This window comes from Globicephala melas, chromosome 10 (genome assembly GCF_963455315.2).
Source record: "Globicephala melas chromosome 10, mGloMel1.2, whole genome shotgun sequence".
NCBI lineage: Eukaryota > Metazoa > Chordata > Mammalia > Artiodactyla > Delphinidae > Globicephala > Globicephala melas.
This window is the reverse complement of record NC_083323.1, coordinates 79,558,617-79,582,233: the sequence shown is the minus strand read 5'-3', so window position 1 is coordinate 79,582,233 and position 23,617 is coordinate 79,558,617.

The window sequence follows — 23,617 nt, the reverse complement described above, 5'->3', positions numbered from 1 at the left end:
AATACCTTATCAAGATGAAAGGCTTATTTTGTTCTAAATAATTATATAAGTTTGAGGGCAAGGTGGAGAGGACATGATTAACATGTAGAAGAGTGTTAGTGGTTTACACAAAAAAATTTCAAGCTATAGGTCCACACGTATGGGCAAACAGGTATTTCAAGGGTCAAGAGTGAAAGATAGGATTATAAAACTCAGTTAAGTAAGGAAAATTTACTAATGGATTTCTTTTTTTAGTGGCCAAGAAAAGAGTCCATGCCACTTATGATGTCATTTATTTAATATGAGTAGAAAAACTAACAGATTAACTCAAGGCAACTCCAAAAGTTCCTATATGATTGATTGAAAAATTTGCCACAAAAGCAGATGCTTTAACTGGAAAAGTTGCTTTCATAGCTTGATCGCTGGGTTTTGTAACTGTCAACCAAATTGGGGAAAAATATTACAATGAGTTTGAGCAACTGAGACTCCATCACAGTCTTTTCAGTTAATATAACAAACATGTTTGAAAATATTAAAGGAAGTTATATTTTTTCTTTTTGTTTCTTCAACAAGATTATTATTGTTTCTTTTAAATATTCTATCATATATTTTTCTATTAGAAAAAATGTATAAAACATGGTGCTTGCATGGATGAAAGGTTGCAATTCTTTCCTTTTCATTAAGCAGAAATTCACTACTTGGTAAAATTAGGGTATTCTTAAATTTTTTGAACAATAATTAAGTTTCATAAATCTCTTTTTCCTCTGTGGTGGGAGAACACATTGCATTTGCTCCCATTTGACATGATATAATTCAAGTCTGTTAACCTGAGCGTGCAATAAACTCCTCTTAGACTTTCACATTTTAAAATTTCAAAACATTTCAATAAACAAAAGTTTGCTGTTTGAGGGGGCTTTTGAGAGTACCAAGAATAATGGGTTCTCCATATTTATCTGAATTAATTTGGAATAAAGAGAGAAGTATTCGGCTTCACAGAGATTTTGAATAGGATTTTCTATTGAAGATTTTTGGTGGATATATCCATTTCTTTCCCAAACCTGCTTCTTCTGGGACCTATAATTCAGTGAATGAAGTCGTCATCTTTCCACCTCTGCTTAAAACCTCAAACTGTGTTTTGACTTCTTTCTCTCTTCACCCCACCTACATCTACTTAGTTTTAACTTTTATGTACCTCTTGTTTGCCTTCTTTTCAATCACAAAACCCACAAGATATTGAAATAACCTTTTAACTCAACTCCCTACCTTTGGATTCTCACTTATCCATTCTGCACCATGCTGCACAATTTTCTTGGTATACAATGCTAATGCTGTCTTTATGCTCCTACAACTTCCCACTGCAATTCAGTTTGGGGAGCATGCCTGGTATTCAACACTCTCAAGGACCTATTCACACTGTAGTTCTCTAGCATTATTTCCCACTACTACCTTTTACATACTCTAAGATCCAAGTATCCATGATATTACCTTTATTTAGGATGTGCTCCCATCACTCTCAATATGTCTAAATGAATTTTGACTTACCTTCAACTCAGTTCAGATTGTGAACTCTTCCCAAAAGCCTTCATCTTTCCATCCTCCTAATTCTCATAGTACTTTAAAAGTACCACCCATTTTGTATAACTTTGATCATATTTTTCACTTACGCTTTAATGCCTTGATATATTTCAAGCTCCTTTAAACAAGATTTATAGGTGCTTTATCTTGTTATATCCAACACTCCAATTGTTCAATAAATATTCACTGAATTATTTAATCTGTGTGTAAAATGGAAAACCCTTGAGAATTCAGGTGTGAGATATATAAAGGCAGGCAATTTACCTACCTTTGGATTATACATTTGTAAGCCTAAAGAGGAGAATTGAGTTCAGTAATCCCAAAGTTTTGTCATAAATTTGAAACTGTAACACAGAATTCATGAAAAACTCATAAAAACTCATTACATCTCATGTGGTGATTGATTAATTTCCAGATATCAAAAATTCCATGTAGGGGGCACAGATAAAACAAAACAACTTCCATACTCTATTATCTTGCCTGTTTTCTGGTTTTGATGATCTGACCTTGGCTTTTTCATAGGAGACATCCAATGCAGGAAGCAGTAGAGCTGATTACTGCACACTGCCCTCTGGTGAGCCACAAGGGTAATCTAGAGATGAAAATTCCTGGTTGAGAGCATAATTTACTCTCCATGCCCAGCTGGTGCCAAAGAATGATGTCACATTTTATGATGTGATCACTTCTCTCAATTGTGCCTCCTTGAGTCTCCCAATTCTTTCCATGCAGGTCATCAAACGGCCATCAGCGGGTAAAATTTTCCTCTTCTCTTAGCCAATAATGGATCCAGAATAGATGTAATGACTCTTACTAACCCAAGATTTAAAATAAACATTACTATTGCTCCCACCACGACATTTCCCTGCATCTTCAAATACCCCCAAAGTGTTGCATGAAAATAATGGTAAAAAATATTCTCAGTTTGCAAGGAAAATAGACTCTTAGTAGTTGACATGCTGAATTCTCCTACATCCACATAAACAAGTTGTATTTCATATATAAAAATATAGAGTTTTCTCATTCCTAAAGAGAAGGCCAAAAACCAAATAACCAGCCCAATAACATTAGAAGTACTGTTTGACTTGGAAGAATCACAAGTATATCTGGCTTTTGACCACATTAAAACAGCCATATTTCTGGGTGATGTTATTCATTACCACCTGACCAAATACCATCCATGACTAAATCAATAATTAAAAGTTTCAGAATAGACATGGAACTACTCAAAACTATTTTTCTAGGAAGGATACACATAACCCCACTTCCAAAGAAGTGTTTCTTTGGCTTCTGTAATCAACTCTATTTTGTACACAATGACATTTGTTATTTTCTTATCCTATTCCTAATTTTGGGAAACTACATGTTGTAAAAGTGATACCAATAATGGATGATCTTCAAATAAGAGGAAATTTCCTTCCTGAAGGGGAAGAAAAAAAAGACGTAGAAACATCAAATAAGCGCCTTCTTATTTAATGGAGGGCTAATGTTTTTTTTTAAAGTTCTCTTTTATCAAAATTTTGGCTTTCTCGGGCTTCCCTGGTGGCGCAGTGGTTGAGAGTCCGCCTACCGATGCAGGGGACGCGGGTTCGTGCCCCGGTCCGGGAGGATCCCACATGACACGGAGCAGCTGGGCCCGTGAGCCATGGCCGCTGAGCCTGTGCGTCCGGAGCCTGTGCTCCGCAACGGGAGGGACCACAACAGTGAGAGGCCCGTGTACCGAAAAAAAAAAAAAAAAAGGCTTTCTCAAGCTCTAAGCAACAAATATTGCTTCAGAAGGTTCTAACCTTCTAAAATAGAGATGTAAATTTTCCTTATGTAGTAATTGCAAATCCTTTCTTGACTTTCAGCCTTTTAATTTTCTGAAGCTGTTTACATGCAAACTCAGAAAACTAGTTTTTACTTATGATTAATTAATTTACTTTCAAATAAGAAAACATTCTGTGGGAGGTATAATACTGGTTTTTGTTGAGTTGTTACTTAAGTGTGGGTAAATAGATTCCTGAATTCAGAGAGAAGTTTAGATAAAATAATATTTAAGATCCTTTAAACTTCAAAATTCTATGTTGCCATTGATATCAATATTTTGGTGACTAATTATTTTAAACCTTTAAATATTAACCATATATGTAATATATACTTAAACTCAATCTTTGTATTGCTGTATATTATATAACTGAAAAAGTACCATAAGGAGAAATGGTATAAATGAAATGTAGTTTTTACCACAGAAATAATGTTATCAGCCTAGATCAAATATCAATTCTATATCTAGTCAGCATTTACTCAAATAGGATATATCTGTATTTTGTAGTAAATGCTTTTAAAATAAACAAAATATTTATAAATCAAATATGTAAATTAATAGCATTGTATGTGATACAATATTACAATGTATTATATAAAATTCTTTTGTTTTTTCTTATATCTAATTTGTTTTTAGATTAGATGGATGTCAATCCATCTAATTGACATTGGATGTCAATCAAAAGTGAAAGACAACCACCAAGGTCATAGAATTTAAATGGCTAGTTTATTTTTTTTTTAACTTTTTAATTTTTGAAAATTTTATTGTGGTGAGAACACTTAAAATGAGATCTAACCTTTTTTTTATTATTATCACAGTAAGTTTAATGAACATCCATTATCTCATACAGATATAAAACTAAAGAATAGAAAAAAATATATTTTTCTTATGATGAGAACTCAGGATGTACTCTCTTAACAACTTTAATATATAACATACAGCAGGGCTAACTATATTTATCATATTGTACATTACAAGGCTAGAACTCATTTATCTTATAACTGGAAGTTTGTACTTTTTGACTGCCTTCCTCCAATTCCTCCTTATTCCACCCCACACCCACCCCACATACCCCACCTCAGGTAACCACAAATCTGATCTCTTATTCTATGAGTTTATTTGTTTGTTTTTGAAGTACAATTGACCTACAACACAATGTTAGTTCCTGTTATATAAAATAGTGATCTGATATTTCTGTGCATTTTAAAATGATCACCATGATAAGTCTGGTTACAACCCATCATCATACAAATATATTACATAGCTATTGACTATATTCCCACACTGTACATTTCAAACCATTACATTTATTTTGCAACCAAAGTTTGTACCTCTTAACCTCCTTCACCTATTTCTTTTCTTTTCCCGCTCCCCTCCCCTCTGGCAATCACCTGTTTATTCTCTGTATCTATAACTCTGTTTCTGTTTTGTTACGTTTGTTCATTTGTTTTTAAGATTCTATGTATAAGTAGAATCATATAGTTTTTGTCTTTCTCCAACTAACTTACTTCACTTAGCATAATACCCTCAGGGCCATCCACGTTGTTGTGAATGGAAAGATTCCATTCTTTTTTATGGCTGAGTAATATCCCATTGTGTGTGTGTGTGTCTGTGTGAATGTGTGTGTGTGTGTGTATCTCACATCTTCTATATCCATTCATCTATTGATGGGAACTTAGGTTGCTTCCATATCTTGGTTATTGTGAGTAAGGCTGCAATGAATATAGGGGTGCATATATCTTTTCTAATTAGTGTTTTCATTTTCCTTGTATAAATACTCAGGAGCAGAATTGCTATATAACATGGTAGTTCTACTTTTAATTTTTTGCAAGAATCTCCATACTGTTTTCCATAGTGGCTGGAAAACAACCACTTGGTGCATAGTGGCTTGCACCAACAGTGCAAGAGGGTTTCTTTCTCTCCACATCCTCTCCAACACTTGTTATTTGTTGTCTATTTGATAAAAGCCATTTTGACAAGTATGGAAGGATATTTCATTGTAATTTTGGTTTGCATTTCCCAGATGATGAGTGATGTTGAGCATCTTTTCATGTGTCTGTTAGCCATCTGCATATCTTCTTTGGAAAAATGTCTATTTAAGTTCTCTGCCCATTTTTTAATAGAACTGTTTGTTTCTTTGATATTGAGTTATATACGTTCGTTGAATATTTTGGATATTAACACTTATTGGATATATTATTTTCAAATATCTTCTCCATTCAGTAGGTGAACTTTTGGTTTTGTTGATAGCTTCTTTAGTTGTGCAAAAGCTTTTTAGCTTGATGTAGTCACGTTTGTTATTTTTTCCTTTTGTTTCCCTTGCCTGAGGAGACATATCCCAAAACAAAACATTACTAAGACCTATGTCAGAGAGGTACTGTCTATGTTTTCTTTTAAAAGTTTTATTGTTTCAAGTCTTACATTTAAGTCTTCAATCCATTTTGAATTTATTTTTGTGCTTGGTGTGAGAGAATAGCCCACTTTGATGCTTTTACATGTAGCTGACCAGTTTTCCCAACACAACTTATTGAAGATGATGCCTTTTCCTTATTATAGATTCTTGACTACTTTGTTGTAAATTAATTGTTCATGTAAGTGTGGGTTCATTTCTGGGTTCTCTATTCTGTTCCATTGAGCTATATGTCTGTTTTTGTGCCAGTATCATACCATTTTGATTTCTGTAGCTTTGTAGTATAGTTTGAAATCAGGAAACATTATACCTCCAGCTTTGCTCTCCTTTCTCAAGATTCTTTTAGCTATTTAAGTTTTTTTGTGTTTCCATACAAGTTTTTGAATTATTTCTTCTAGTTCTGTGAAAAATATTATTGGTATCTTGATAGGGATTGCATTAAATCCATAGATTGCCTTGGGTAGTATGGTCATTTTAACAGTATTAATTCTTCCAATCCATGAAACCAGCTTATCTTTTCATCAGTTTGTCTTCTGCAATTTCTTTCAGTGTCTTTTAATTCTCCACATCCAGAGAACTGGTTAGAATTATTCCTAGGTATTTTATCTTTTTGATGTGATTGTAAATGAGATTGTTTTCTTACTTTCTCTTTCTGGTAGTTCATTGTTGGTGTATAGAATGCAACAGATTTCTGTATATTAATCTTGTATCCTGCAACTTTACCAAATTCATTGATGAGTTCTAGTAGTTTTTTTTGGTGATGTCTTTAGGATTTTCTATGCATAGTATTATGTTATCTGCAAACAGTGACAGTTTTCCTTCTTCCTTTCCAATTTAGATTTCTTATATTTCTTTTTTCTTGTCTGATTGCTATGGCTAGGACTTTCAAAACTATGTTAAATGAAAGTGGCAAGAGTGGGCATTTTTGTCTCATTCCTGATCCTAGAAGGAATGCTTTCAGCTTTTCACCATTGAACATGCTGTTATCTGTGGACTTGTTATATGATATATAGCCTTCATTATGTTGAACTGTGTTCCCTCTATACCCACTTTGTTGAGAGTTTTTGTTTTTAGCTTAATTCCACTTTTATTTGAATTCATTAATTGGAATATCCAAAATTTTCATGACAGTGTTTTGCTTAGCTTCCCTTAACAGGAACCTATTCAACTGCTGAGGTAAAGGGGAAAATGGAGGGAGGATACCCCCAAACTTATTTCTGATATTTGTAACATATACATATAAAAACTCTATTGGACTCATGTCAATTATAATCTGAATTTTGACATTTCGATTGCTTTTGTAGAAATAATTACACCTTTTAAAATATTTTATGTGTGCAGTAAATAAATTGTTTTGTTCATATCCCATGCACAGGAGTTAAATGCAGTTCTGTGAAAACGCCACTGGTGATTTTATAAGGATTGCATTGAGGCTGTAGATTGCCTTGGGTAGTATGGTCATTTTAACAATATTGATTATTCCAAACCAAGAACATGGTATATCTTTCCTTCTGTTTGTGTTATCTTCATTCATCAACGTCTTATAGATTTCAGAGTATGGGTCTTCTGCCTCCTTAGGTAGGTTTATTCCTAGGTATTTTATTCTTTTTGATGTGATGGTAAATGGCATTGTTTCCTTAATTTCTCTTTCTGATATTTCACTGTTATTGATAGAAATGCAACAGATTTCTGTATATTAATTTTGTATCCTGCAACTTTACCAAATTCATTGATGAACTCTAGTAGTTTTCTGCTAGCATCTTTAGGGTTTTCTATGTTGTCTGCAAATAGTGACAGTTTTACTTCTTTTCCAATTTGGATTCCTTTTCTATCTTTTTCTTCTCTGATTGCTGTGACTAGTACTTCCAAATCTATATTGAATAGAAGTGGTGAGAGTGGGCCTCCTTGTCTTGTTCCTGATCTTAGAGGAAATGCTTTAAGCTTTTCACCATTGAGTATGATGTTAGCTGTGGGTTTGTCATATATGGCCTTTGTCATGTTGAGGTATGTCCTCTCTATGCTACATTCTGAAGAATTTTATCATAAATGGATGTTGAATTTTATCAAAAGCTTTTTCTTCATCTATTGAGATCATATGGTTTTTATTCTTCAGTTTGCTAATGTGGTGTATCATACTGACTTATTTCTGGGTATTGAAGAATCTTTGCATCCCTGGGATAAATATTGTTGGATTTGGTTTGCTAATATTTTGTTGAGGATATTTGCATCTATGTTCATCAGTGATATTGGCCTGGAATTTTGTGTGTGTGTGTGATATCTTTGTCCGGTTTTGGTATCAGGGTGTTGTTGGCCTCATAGAATGAGTTTGGAAGTGCTCCTTCCTCTATATTTTTTGGAATAGGTTCAGAAGGATAGGTGCTAACTCTTCTCTAAATGTTTGATAGAATTCACCTGTGAAGCCATTTGGTTCTGGATTTTTGTTTGTTGGGAGTTTTTAAATTACTGATTCAATTTCAGTACTGGTAATTGGTCTGTTCATATTTTCTATTTCTTCCTGGTTCAATCTTAGGAGATTGTACCTTTCTAAGAATTTGTCCCTTTTTTTCTAGGTATTTATTTTTATTGGCATAAAATTGCTCATAGTAGTCACTTATGACACTTTGTATTTCTGTGGTGTTGATTGTAACTTCTTTTTAATTTCTGATTTTACTGAGTTGGGCACTGTCCCTTTTTTTTCTTGATGAGTATGGCTAAAGGTTTATTCACTTTGTTTATCTTTTCATATAACAGTTTTTAGTTTAATTGATCTTTTCTATTTTTTGTGGTCTATTTTATTTATTTCTGTTCTGACCTTTATGATTTCTTCCCGTCTACTAACTTTGGGTTTGTTTGTGTTAAAGTTCCATGATATTATTATTATACTGTGAATTTTTCCCCTTGTATCTGTTAATACTTGCTTTATGTAATTAGGTACTCCTATGTTGGGTGCGTATATATTTACAATTGTTATGTCTTCTTCTTTGATTGATCCCTTGATAATTATGTAATGTCCCTCTTTGTCTCTTGTCACAGCCTTTCTTTTTAAAGTCTATCTTGTCTGATATGAGTATTGCTACCTCAGATTTCTTTTCATTTCCATTTGCATTGAATACCTTTCTCAATTTTTTCACTTTCGGTCTGTGTCTTTAGATCTGAAGTGAGTCTCTTGTAAGCAACATATATATGGGTCTTGTTTTTGTATCCATTCAGCCACCCTGTCTGTTGATTGGAACATTTAGTCCATACATTTAAAGTTATTATTTATAGGTATGTACTTATTGTTATTTTGTTAATTATTTGTAGGTTGTTTCTGTAGTTCATTTTTACCCTGTCTCCTTTTTTTGCTTTCTTCCCTTGTGATATGACGACTATCTTTAGTATTATATTTGGATTCATTTCTCTTTGGTGTGTGTATATATATTATAGATTTTTGGTTTTTTGTTACCATGAGGTTTATATATAGCAATCTATATACATATGTGATCATTTAAGTTGCTGATCTCCTAAGTTCAAATACATTTTTTAAATTGTGTATTTTTACTCACCCCCCCCACAACATTTCTGTTTTGACATCATATTTTACATCTTTTTGTTCTGTGCATCCCTTAACTACTTATTGTGGATACAGGTGATTTTACAACTTTTGTCTTTTAACATTCCTATTAACTTTATGCATAGTTGATTTACTACCTTTTCTGTATATTTGCCTTTACTAATGAGATTTTTCCTTTCATAATTTTCATATTTCTAGTGTGATGTTTTCTTTTCCTCTTAGAGAAGTCCCTTTAACATTTATTGTAAAGCTGCTTTCATGGTGCTTACCTCTCTTAGTTTTTACTTGTCTGTAAAACTTTTGCTCTCTCCTTCAAATCTGAATGAAAGCCTTGCTGAGTAGAGAATTCTTGGTTGAAGTTTTTTCTCTTTCATCATTTTAAATATATAGTACCATTTCCTTCTGGTCTTCAGAGTTTTTGCTGAAAAGTTAGCTGATCACTTTATGGTAGTTCTCTTGTATGTAACTTATTGGTTTTACCTTGGTGTTTTAACATTCTCTCTTATCTTTCATTTTTGGCATTTTAATTTTAATGAGTGTGTTTTGGTGTGGCCCTCTTTGGGTTTATCCTGTTTGGGACTCTGTGCTTCCTGGAGCTGGATGTCTCTTTCCTTTCCCAGGTTAGGGAAGTTTTCAGCTATTACATCTTCATATATGTTCTCTGCCCACTTCTCTCTTTTCTCCTTCTGGAACCCCTATAATGCGAATGTTAGTATGATTCATGTCATCTCAGAGGTCTCTTAAACTGTCTTCATTTCTTTTTTTTTCTTTTCAGGTTGGGTGATTTCCATTACTCTGTCTTCTAGCTCTCTGGGACCCATTCTTCTGCTATCATCTAATCTACTGTTGATTCCTTCTAGTGTGTTTTTCATTTCAGTTATTGTATTCTTCATCTCTGTTTGGTTCTTCTTTAAATTTTCTAACTCTTTGTTAAAAACTTGTAATTTCTCATTCTGCTTATCCAATCTTCTCCTAAGTTCTTTGATCATCTTTATGATCATTACCTTGAACTCTTTATCAGGTAGATTTCTTATCTCCACTTAGTTCTTCTTCTAGGATTTTATCTTGTTCCTTTGTTTGGGATATATTCCTCTGCCACCTTATTTTGCCTAACTTGCTGTTTTTATTTCAATGTATTGAGTATGTTGTTTACATTTCCCAAGCTTGGATAACTGGTCTTTTGTAGGAGACATCCTATGTTTTGTAGTGGTGCACTCCTTTCTGGTCATCAGAGATATATGCTTTAGGGGTGCCCTCTATGTGGGTTGTGTGGGTCCTTTTCTTGTGGTGAGATGGCCACTGTGAGTGGTCTGGTCCTGGGGCTGGCGCCCACTCTCTGGTGGATTAGGTCAGGTCCTGGGGCTTTTGCTGGCCCACTAGTGGGCAGAGCTGTGTCCTGGAGTCTCTGGCTGCAGGGCCTGGAGGTCCTGGAATTCGTATTGGCCTGTTGGTGGGTGGGGCTGTAGCTCAGGTTGTCCTGGGGCTGGCACCTGCCCAGTGGTGGGTGAGGCTGTTTCCAGGGTAGTGCTGGCCCACGGGTGTTCTCTGGCTTCAGGGCATTGGGAGTCTTGGAATTGGTGTCAGCACACTGTTGAGCAAAGCTGGGGCCTGACGGCTGGCTGTAGGGCCCCAGGGCATTCCAGTACTAGTGCCAGCACACCGGTGTGCAAGGCCTGGTCTTGAGCCCTCTAGTGGACAGGGTTGGTGCCCAGGGTAGCTGTGGGTTCAGGGTGTCTTTAGCAGCAGTACCAGCAGCTGGCTTGCTGGTGCTTGGCATGAGGCGTCCCAGTACTGGTACTGACAGACTGGTGGGCAAGGCCAAGTCCTGGTGCTAATAAACTAGAGGATGGGTTCCAAAGTGGTGCTTGCCAGCACCAGTGTTCTCCTGGTAGAACAAACTCCCCAAAATGGCTGCCCCCAGTGTCTATGTCCCGAGGGTGAGCTCAAGTTTCCTTGAGGCTCTCAGAGATCAGCATGTGAGTCTGACGGAGGCGCCTTTCAAATGACTGTTTCTGCCCTGGGTCCTGAAACATGTGAAATTTTGTGGGCACCCTTTAAGAATGAAGTCTTTATTTCCCACAGCCCTCTGACTTTCATGAAAGTAAGCCCCCCTGACCTTCCCAGCTATGTTTTGGGGGTTTTCCTTCCTGGTGGGGGATCCTTACTTGGGGCTTGGACCCTTCTCTCCTTTGGCAGAAACTCTGCAATTGTAATTATTCTCCCGTTTGTGTGTTGTCCACCCAGGTGTATGAGCTTTTACTGTACTGCATCTCATTGTTCCTTCTTTATGTCTTTGGTTGTAGAAGATTTTTTCTGCTAGTCTTCCTGTCTTTCTCATCAATAGTTTGTCCCTAAATAGTTGTAATTTTGGTGTGCCCATCTGAGTAAATTAGCTCAGTGTCTTCTTACTATGCCATCTTGGCCACTCCTCTAAATGGGTTACTTAAAAGTGACTTTTATCACGAGTTCATTTATGATGTTAACACCTTATCTTCATGTAGGGATTTCCAATTTTTTGATATTAATAAACTTTATTCTTCAGAGCAGTTCTAGGTTGATAGCAAAACTGAGTGCAATGTACAGAGTTACTATATCCTCTTTCTCCTCTGCCACTATCAACATCCCACACCAGGGTGGTATATTGCTTACGCTGAATGAACCTGCAGAGACACATCCTCATACTCAAAGCCCACAGCTTACATTAGGGGTCTCTCTTGGTGCTACACATTTTACGGGTTTTGACAAATGTATAATGACCTGTATCCACCACTAGAGTAACATACAGAGTATTTTTACTGCCCTAAAAATCCTCTGTGCTCTACCTATTCATTCCTTCCTCTCTCCTACCCCTGACAATTACTAAACTTTTTACTGTCTCCATAGTTTTGCCTTTCCTTCATATCTTTTCATGGCTCTGTAGCTAATTTCTTTTCAGTACTGAATAACATGCTCTTGCCTGGATGTACCACAGTTTATCTACTCACCTTCTGCAGGGCATCCTGGTGGATTTCAAGTTTTAGCTACTGTCAATATAGCTGCTATAAACATCTGTATGCAAGTTTTCTGTGTGAAGAAATTTTCATTGGGGTAAATACCAAGGAGTTCAATTAATGGAATGTGTGGTAAGAGTATGCTTAGTTTTTTAAGAAACTGCCAAACTGTCTCCTAAAGTGGCTGGGCCATTTTGCATTCCCAGCACCAATGAGTGAGAGTTCCTCTTGCCTCTACATCCTTGCCAACATTTGGAGTTGTCCTTGTGGATTTTAACTATTCTAATGGGTGTATAGGTGTATCTCATCGTTCTTTTAATTTGCAATTCCCTAATGACATAAGATGTTAAACATTTTGTCATGTGCTTACGTGTCTTTGGTACTTCTTCTTTGGTGAGGTGTCATTAAAGTTTTTGGCTAATTTTTTAATTGAATTGTTCATTTTATTATTCTTGCATTTAAGATTTCTTTGTATATTTTGGGTAACAGTTCTTTATCCGATGCGTCTTTGTAAATATTTTCTCCCAGACTGTGTATTGTCTTTTCATTCTCTTGATGTCTTCTGCAGAGCTTTTGATTTTCAGGAAGTCCAGCTTCTCAATTATTTTTCTTTTATTTGTGGATTATGCCTCTGGTGTTATACATAAAAGTCACCTAAAAGTCAGCCCCAAGGTTATCTATATTATTATCTAGAATCTTATAGTTTTGCATTTTATATTTATGTCTGTGATCCATTTTTTTAAACATCTTTATTGGAGTATAATTGCTTTACAATGCTGTATTAGTTTCTGCTTTATAACAAAGTGAATCAGTTATACATATACATATGTTTCCATATCTCTTCCCTCTTGCATCTCCCTCCCTCCCACCTTCCCTATCCCACACCTCTAGGTGGTCACAAAGCACCGAGCTTATCACCCTGTGCTATGCGGCTGCTTCCCACTAGCAATCTATTTTACGTTTGGTAGTGTATATATGTCCATGCCACTCTCTCACTTTATCACAGCTTACCCTTCCCCTCCCCATATCCTCAAGTCGATTCTCTAGTAGGACTGTTTCTTTATTCCTGTCTTACCTGTAGGTTCTTCATGACCTTTTTTATTTTTTCTTAGATTCCATACATATGTGTTAGTATACGGTATTTGTTTTACTCTTTCTGACTTACTTCACTCTCTATGACAGACTCGAGGTCCATCCACTTCACTGCAAATAGCTCAATTTCGTTTCTTTTTATGGCTGAGTAATATTCCATTGTATATATGTGCTACATCTTCTTTATCCATTCATCTGATGATGGACACTTAGGCTGCTTCCATCTCCTGGCTATTGTAAATAGAGCTGCAATGAACATTTTGGTACATGACTATTTTTCAATTATGGTTTTCTCAGGGTATATGCCTAGTAGTGGGATTGCTGGGTCATATGGTAGTTCTATTTGTAGTTTTTTAAGGAACCTCCATACTGTTCTCCATAGTGGCTGTATCAATTTACATTCCCACCAGAAGTGCAAGAGTGTTCCCTTTTCTCCACACCCTCTCCAGCAGTTATTGTATCTAGATTTTTTCATGATGGGCATTCTGACCGGTGTGAGATGATATCTCATTGTAGTTTTGATTTGCATTTCTCTAATGATTAATGATGTTGAGCATTCTTTCATGTGTTTGTTGGCAATCTGTATATCTTCTTTGGAGAAATGTCTATTTAGGTCTTCTGCCCATTTTTGGATTGGGTTGTTTGTTATTTTGTTATGGAGCTGCAAGAGCTGCTTGTAAATCTTGGAGATTAATCCTTTGTCAGTTGCTTCATTTGCAAATATTTTCTCCCATTCTGAGGGTTGTCTTTTGGCCTTGTTTATGGTTTCCTGTGTTGTGCAAAAGCTTTGAAGTTTCATTAGGTCCCATTTGTTTATTTTTGTTTTTATTTCCATTTCTCTAGGAGGTGGGTCAAAAAGGATCTTGCTGCGATTTATGTCATAGAGTGTTCTGCCTATGTATTCCTCTAAGAGTTTGTTAGTTTCTGGCCTTACATTTAGGTCTTTAATCCATTTTGAGCTTATTTTTGTGTGTGGTTTTAGGGAGTGTTCTAACCTCATACTTTTGCAGGTACCTGTCCAGTTTTCCCAGCACCACATTGAAGAGGCTGTCTTTGCTCCACTGTATATTCTGGCCTCCTTTATCAAAGATAAGGTGACCATATGTGCGTGGGTTTATCTCTGGGCTTTGTATCCTGTTCCATTGATCTATATTTTTGTTTTTGTGCCAGTACCATACTGTCTTGATTACTGTGGCTTTGTAGTATAGTCTGAAGTCAGGGAGCCTGATTCCTCCAGCTACATTTTTTGTTCTCAAGATCGCCTTGGCTATTCCAGATCTTTTGTGTTTCCATACAAATTGTGCAATTTTTTGTTCTAGTTCTGTGAAAAATGCCAGTGGTAGTTTGATAGGGATTGCATTGAATCTGTAGATTGCTTTGTGTAGTAGAGTCATTTTCACAATGTTGATTCTTCCCATCCAAGAACATGGTATATCTCTCCATCTATTTGTATCATGTTTAATTATTTTTATCAATGTCTTATAATTTTCTGCATACACGTCTTTTGTCTCCTTAGGTAGGTTTATTCCTAGATATTTTATTCTTCTTGCTGCAATGGTAAATGAGAGTGTTTTATTAATTTCACTTTCAGATTTTTCATCATTAGTGTATAGGAATGCCAGAGACTTCTGTGCATTAATTTTGTATCCTGCTACTTAACCACATTCATTGATTAGCTCTAGAATTTTCTGGTAGCAACTTTAGGATTCTTTATGTATAGTATCATGTCATCTGCAAACAGTGACAGCTTTACTTCTTCTTTTCCAATTTGGATTATTTTATTTCTTTTTCTTCTCTGATTGCTGTGGCTAAAACTTCCAAAACTATGTTGAATAAGAGTGGTGAGAGTGAGCAACCTTGTCTTGTTCCTGATCTTAGAGGAAATGGTTTCATTTTTTCATCATTGAGGTTGATGTTGGCTGTGGGTTTGTCCTATATGGCCTTTATTATGTTGAGGAAAGTTCCCTCTATGCCTACTTTCTCCAGGGTTTTTATCATAAATGGGTATTGAATTTTGTTGAAAGCTTTCTCTGCATCTATTGAGATGATCGTATGGTTTTTCTCCTTCAATTTGTTAATATGGTGTATCACATTGATTGATTTGCATATATTGAAGAATCCTTGCATTCCTGGAATAAACCCCACTCAATCATGGTGTATGATCCTTTTAATGTGCTGTTGGATTCTGTTTGCTAGTATTTTGTTGAGAATTTTGGCATCTATGTTCATCAGTGATATTGGCCTGGAGTTTTCTTCCTTTGTGACATTTTTATCTGGTTTTGGTATCAGGGTGATGGTGGCCTCGTAAAATGAATTTGGGAGTGTTCCTCCCTCTGCTATATTTTGGAAGAGTTTGAGAAGGACAGGTGTTAGCTCTTCTCTAAATGTTGGATAGAATTCGCCTGTGAAGCCATCTGGTCCTGGGATGATTTTTAATCACTGTCTCAATCTCAGTGCTTGTGATTTGTCTGTTCCTATTTTCTATTTCTTCCTGATTCAGTCTTGGCAGGTTGTGCATTTCTAAGAATTTGTCCATTTCTTCCAGGTTGTCCATTTTATTGGCATAGAGTTGCTTGTAGTAATCTCTCATGATCTTTTGTATTTCTGCATTGTCATTTGTTACTTCTCCTTTTTAATTTCTAATTCTATTGATTTGGGTTTTCTCCTTTTTTTTCTTGATGAGTCTGGCTAATGGTTTATCAATTTTGTTTATCTTCTCAAAGAACCAGCTTTTAGTTTTATTGATCTTTGCTATCGTTTCCTTCATTTCTTTTTCATTTATTTCTGATCTGATCTTTATGATTTCTTTCCTTCTGCTAACTTTGGGGTTTTTGTTCTTGTTTCTCTAATTGCTTTAGGTGCAAGGTTAGGTTGTTTATTTGGGATGTTTCCTCTTTCTTAAGGTAGGATTGTATTGATATAAACTTCCCTCTTAGAACTACTTTTGCTGCATCCCATAGGTTTTGAGTCATCGTGTCTCCATTGTTGTTTGTTTCTAGGTATTTTTTTATTTCCTCTTTGATTTCTTCAGTGATCACTTCGTTATTAAGTAGTGTATTGTTTAGCCTCCATGTGTTTGTATTTTTTACAGATCTTTTCCTGTAATTGATATATAGTCTCATAGTGCTGTGGTAGGAAAAGATATTTGATACGAGTTCAATTTTCCTAAATTTACCATGGCTTGATTTGTGACCCAGTATATGATCTATCATGGATAATGTTCCATGAGCACTTGAGAAGAATGTGTATTCTGTTGTTTTTGGATGGAAGTCCTATAAATATCAATTAAGTCCATCTTGTTTAATGTATCATTTAAAGCTTGTGTTTCCTTATTTATTTTCATTTTGGATAATCTGTCCATTGGTGAAAGTGGGGTGTTGAAGTCCCCTACTATGAATGTGTTACTGTCAATTTCCCCTTTTATGGCTGTTAGTATTTGCCTTATGTATGGAGGTGCTCCTATGTTGTGTGCATAAATATTTACAATTGTTATATCTTCTTCTTGGATCGATCCCTTGATCATTATGTAGTGTCCTTCTTTGTCTCTTGTAATAGTCTTTATTTTAAAGTCTATTTTTTCTGATATGAGAATTGCTACTCCAGCTTTCTTTTGATTTACATTTGCATGGAATATCTTTTTCCATCCCCTCACTTTCAGTCTGTATGTGTCCCTAGGTCTGAAGTGGGTCTCTTGTAGACAGCATGCATATGGGTCTTGTTTTTGTATCCATTCAGCCAGTCTGTGTCTTTTGGTGGGAGCATTTAATCCATTTACATTTAAGTTAATTATCGATATGTATGTTCCTATTACCATTTTCTTAATTGTTTTGGTTGTTATTGCAGGTCTTTTCCTTCTCTTGTGTTTCCTGCCTAGAGAAGTTCCTTTAGCATTTGTTGTAAACCTGGTTTGGTGGTGCAGAACTCTCTCAGCTTTTGCTTGTCTGTAAAGTTTTTAATTTCTCCATGAAATCTGAATGGGATCCTGGCTGGGTAGAGTAATCTTGGTTGTAGGTTTTTTTCCTTCATCACTTCTTTCCCCCCTTGGTGTCCATACGTTCGTTCTCTACATCTGTGTCTCTATTTCTGCCTTGCAAGCCGGTTCATCTGTACCATTTTTCTAGATTCCACATATATGCATTAATATACAATATTTGTTTTTCTCTTTCTGACTTACTTCACTCTGTGTGACAGTCTCTAGGTCCAACCACATCTCTACAAATGACCCCATTTCATTCCTTTTTTTATGGATGAGTAATATTCCATTGTATATAGGTACCACATCCTCTTTATTCATTCATCTGTTGATGGGCATTTAGGTTGCTTCCATGACCTGGCTATTGTAAATAGTGCCACAATGAACATTGGGGTACATGTGTCTTTTCGAGTTATGGTTTTCTCTGGGTATATGCCCAGTAGTTGGATTGCTGGGTCATAATGGTAATTCTATTTTTAATTTTTTAGGTAACTGCCATACTGTTCTCCATAGTGGCTGTATCAATTTACATTCGCACCAACAGTGCAAGAGAGTTCCCTTTTCTCCACACCCTCTCCAGCATTTATCATTTGTAGATTTTCTGTTGATGGCCAATCTGACCGGTGTGAGGTGATACCTCGTTGTAGTTTTGAAGATAAATCTCCAAAATACACAAACAGCTCATGCAGCTCAATATCAAAAAAACCAAACAACCCAATTAAAAAATGGGCCTAAACAGACATTTCTCCAAAGAAGACCTATAGATGGCCAAGAGGCACATGAAAAGATGCTCAACATCACTAATTATTGGAAAAACGCAAATCAAAACTACAATGAGGTATTGAAAATTTCTTATATGAAATACACTGCTTTAGATGTTGTATATACGAAAATGAAACAGATAATCCATGTCTTCAAGGAGTTCACAGTATATTGGGGAAATGGTATAAGCAAATTATTACAATATAGCTTGAGAATAACTAAGATAATGGCATAAATAATATGTGATCAGACCTCAGAGATTGGGTAAGTAATATACCCTGGGAAATTCAGAGGAGATTTCCAGAAGGAAGAGGATGTCTGAAAGAGGAAACAGCATGTTCAAATGCACAAAGATGAGAATGTTTAAGCCACAGCCAATGTTGCAAGTGTTTTAACGTGCTAGATACAGAGATGTACCACCAGATTCCCCTTCAAGAAGGACTTCCTCCTCAGCTGCAGGAAGTACAGCTGGCATTCTACAGCTGCCATCTCTTGAGGATCTGCTCAAGTATAGAGAATTGACTTTTCAAAAGTCATACCCGTCCCAGGGCAATTTGCATCTGGTGACTGAGAGAAGTGGTAGTACAAAGATCTGGTCATTTTGACCTGATGGAGGACTCTGAAAGGCGTATTTGTTCCAGAGCTTTCTGATGGGTTAGCTGAAGCTATGTTGCATCTACATCACAGTTCAGTTTCTCCCTCTGCCTGAGTCTGCTTCCTTTTCCCTTCCTATTAAGGGTTTTATCCCTAATATACATCCTGCACCCAAAATTCTGTCTCAGTTTCTGCTTCCTGAGAACATAATCTGTGCATTTTGTTAAGGAGTGGTCCAAGAGAGTAGGTTCTAAGATAGAATTTTGTCTTCTGGCAATGAAAACTTCATCATTTGTGGCACATGGGACACAGATAACCCCTGGCACAATATAGTGGTCCAGTTGTTAAAATTTTCACTGTTGGTGAATTGGCCAAATGAGTCAGATATTTGAGATGTATGGAGAATATAGTAGTTATAAAGATAATGGGATTGGATGGCTATTGCTAAGCAGCACTGATGCTCTACAGAAGGATAATGAACAGTGGAATCACTCAGCATGCACCAGCAGAAGGACACAAGGATGGATAATTGGGAGGCCCACGTTATGGATCTGAGCCAAGTTTCAGACCCAGCACCCATTCATTGAAGTGGTAGGTCCTCACAGGGATGGATCCTGTTATGACCATGGCAAGTATAGGGTTATGATTCCCAGTCCTTTTCAAAAGGGACCAAAGGCCACTTACATTTTAGAAACAGATGGGCACTGAGCCTTAGTCAACACTGAAACCAGGAAACCTAACACATCACCAGGACCCTCCAGTAAGAGTGGGAGCATACAAACGGCAGTTAAAAAATGGAGTTCTGTCCAAGGTTTAGTTTACCATGGGTCCAGTGGTTGCAACAGAAACTACATGGCCTGCAAAGCCTAAAATAGTATCTGGCCCTTTACAGAATAAGTTTGCTGACCTCAGATGTAAAGGTGGTTGTCCCTATCTTATCTCCATTTGATTCACTCCTCTGGCTCCTGAAAACACTGGGTGGATCCTGTGAGATGACTATAGACTGTCTCAAGCTCAACCAAGTAGTATCCCTGATCACAGCTACTGTGTCAATGCGGTAGCTTTGTTAGAGTTAATCCACTTTGTTAGAGTGAATTAATTCAGGCTTAGGAACAAGGTATGTAACCATTGGTTTGATGAATGCATTCTTTTCTACCCCACTCAGATTACAGGATCAGAAACCATTCAGTGTACTCTTTTCACATGAAAAGAGTAAATATATATTTAACAAGGCAGTAGCAGTAGTGAAATATCAGAGAGTGGATGTGAGAGGGATCAACACTTCTTCCCCAGTGTATATTATCCCCTTCCTCGTTAGTAGTAGAATCTCTGAGTTTCAGCAGGCCACAAAGCTGCAGCTGAAGAGGACATTTCCCAGCTTCCCTTGTAGCTAGGCATGGCTAAGTGGCAAAGTTCTGGACAGTGGGATGTGAATTGAAGTGATATGTATACCTTCTGTTCCCGCCCTTAAAAAGAAGAGGCATTCCCTTCACTTCCCCCTTTCCCTTGTTCTGCCAATTAGAATGCAGATGTGATGGCGTGAGCTGGAGCATGTATCTTAGACCTTGAAAAGGAAGCTACGTGTTCAAAATGGGAGAACCACAAGATGTAAGGAGGCTGGGTTGGGTATTCATGGAGCCCTGGTTGCCTATTCTTATGTTTTTATGTGAGATATGTCATACTTTTCTTATTTATGCCACTATTATTTTCCAGCCTTGGTTAAAGGAGCTGAAACTAGAGTCTTAACTAATGCAGGTGCTTATGAAAGCAACTGAGTGAAGATGGTTAGGTTTAGGGGAGAACAGATAATGAGTTTCTTCTGGAACATGTAAGTTGCCTGTGGGACATTTAGGGGCATATCTAGCAGGCAAGCTATATAGTCTATTTTGAACTTAAGAGAGAATACTGGGCTAGAGAGTTAAAAAAAACTTCCATGGGATCAAAAAATGTGGATACAGAGAATGGAATTTGGGTGGGCATGTGGAGTATACTAATGTAGGTTGAGAGAAGATTTTATTCAGAAGACACCTGTGGATTCCAGAATCATTTGTATTAAGGACATAAAGTCTCTGGTGAGAAGAAAAAATCACCCACAGAGAATGGCTAAACCTGAGCTAGAAGAGAACAAAGGCTGAAAACTTGAAGAATAGCTACAGTGAAGTAGAGGGTGGAGGAAAGGGATCTTTTGAATTGGATAAAGAATAGTCTGAAGTCAGAGAATCAAGAGAGAATAATTTTGTTACGGTTGATGGGGGAGTGAATTTCCGTAAAGAGACAGTAACTCAGTCACAAATGCTTGTATATTTGAGTGAATAAACATAATTGAGAGATAATATACACACACATATATATCTTATGTATAGTGATGCAAAGCATATTCACATCACTACACATTGTTAACAATAAGCCTTTATGCTATTATTGTAAAGTTGGGGGAAGTGTTGCCTGTGTGCCTTAATCACATGGTGATCAAGGATTCACAGCAATTTACCAGAAAACTAAGAGCACACAATTATTCATACTCTTTATAACAGGACTCATATAATCCATATGTTACTCAGAAGTCTCATTATCAAATATTTCTATAAAATCCTAGATTTGGGGTATCTCATAAATCTAATTTTCCTTAAAAAATAACTTCATTAATGTAAAAGCTAATTTTATTGTCAATCTCTAGGCATTATTATCTAAAGGCATTACTGGCATTTGTTAAATTGTTTGGTAGAAAAATTAGGCAAATTACTATATGATGCTGGGGTTTAAGATACACATCTCAAGCAAAGATTCTGATAAATGTATTAAAATAATGTAAAAACGTATAATATGAATAATGGTTAAAACAATGCCTTAGCTGTTAGTAAACTCCCCACTCCCCCCAAAAAAGCAGTGGGTTTGTGGCTTATTGCCAGAAACAGATTTAGACACTGCGGGTTAGATACACTCTGTGTCTTTATATTGTTAAAACTATGCTTTCAAATAGTTTCCTTAAAACTATGCTGACAATTCTTCAATATTGTCATCAAAGAAAAAATTGATTAGTGTTTTATTCATAATTTAAATTGTAAGCCAGTTATTCCTGAATGACAGTACAACAAATATGCAGGTAGAGCTGGTCTCCAACAGGGGTAATTTTCTTTCAGATGTTGGATGATTTTTTTGTTCTATGCTAGGTTAAAGTTTGACATGACACAAAATTCTCTTTATCATTAGAAACATTTAATTTTCCAAAGAAATAAATGGAAGGGCCTTCCACTGTTCATATGTAATACTTTGCTTTTTCTGGTCAACTTAAAAGAGTGATCAGACTCTCAGGAGAATGCTGCTTGGGGTCCCACCACGTTCTTTCAAACTCCATTTTTCAAACTTCAGAGTTTTTTCATGATGTGTTAATTCTGTGGTGCACCAAAAATTTTGAAAAAGTTTAATTCAGACTCAATTTATCTTAGTTGTAGCAGCTCTCACATGGCTTTCTGCCCAGAGTATTGCTTGCTCCATCTGCAAAAGTGGTAGAGTGAGTTCTAAGGAAGCAATATGATCGTTTCATATAGATGCAAAACCCAGGTCACTTTTGGATTTTTCAACATGCATCACAAAAAGTAGTGTTTAGGAACGAGATGTGACATTTAATTAAGCACTGGGAATTATGTGAATAATTTAGAAGTTAGAATTAACCCAGAATATAAAAAAATATTTCATCATTTTTAATGTTAGAAGTTTCATTCCATAGATACAAGTCAATGTTTTTTAATGAGGAGTAAAGAAAATAGAGTGGACGCATGTGTTTTCTATATACAGGGGCCACATTTCTGTGTTATTATTTGGAGATCATAGTTAAAGGCAACTCATCGTGTAAATAAGTGTTTATTAATTTACTATAATGATTACATGAATGAAATGATGGCTTTTCTTGTTTCATTTTCTGCCTTGGGCCTTCTTTTGTGTATTAGGCCCTGAGGCCTAATTCGTATTTTCAAACATTAGGGAGTGATTCTTGCCCAGTTATAAATCAAGCTAAACTGTCAAAACCAAATGGTGACCAATGACAATTTACAAAAGAGTGAGAAGTTAGGGTTCACATATCTCCTATAGAATGAAGTTTTTATTAATGGGTTACATCCTGTACAGAATTCAAAGGAAACCTGATTGGAGGAAGGGCCAGAAAGGTGCTTACATAAAGCTTTCACAGTTTATTCTTTATATACTTCATATATAATGTTACAAATCAATATTTGAAATAGTTTCCCATTGGTTTAATGTGAAAGCTGAGTATCGTATGAATGTGAAAGAACTGCTCTCAGGGACAGTAGCTCATTTTCAATCTCACTCTGGTATGAGCATGTTCAAAGGGAAGAAGGAAAATAAGGCTCTTTTCCATTTTAAGAAAATGACAATTTATTTTCTGACATTTAAAATGAAGATACAGATACAGAATCTTTCTGCCAGTTAAAACACCTGGCTTGAAAGTGACAGAAAACCTAATTCAAAATGGATTAAATAATAAGTGGAAATTGTTTACATAAATGAAAAGTCCCGTGGAGGTGAAGGAAGCTTTAGAACTGATTTAATCAAAGCTTCGGCTCCATTTCTCCAATTTATATCAGGTTTGTTCTGCAATCTGTATCTGCTTTTATCCTCAGACAGGTCTCCTTCATGGTCACAAGATGATTGTTAAAAGCAATAAGAATTACATGCTTCTTCACTTATCTCCTCAGGAAGGGAGAAAATTCCTTCCAACAATCATTGAGCAATTGTCCTGAGGTTTGTGCTTGTTGGATGATCTCTGAAACAATTCATATGGTTAGGGCAATGCAATGATTGACTTGGTTTCTCACCCCCTCCACCCCTGAATAAACTGTGGCAAGGGGGTTGGGAGTAATTTCTGGTT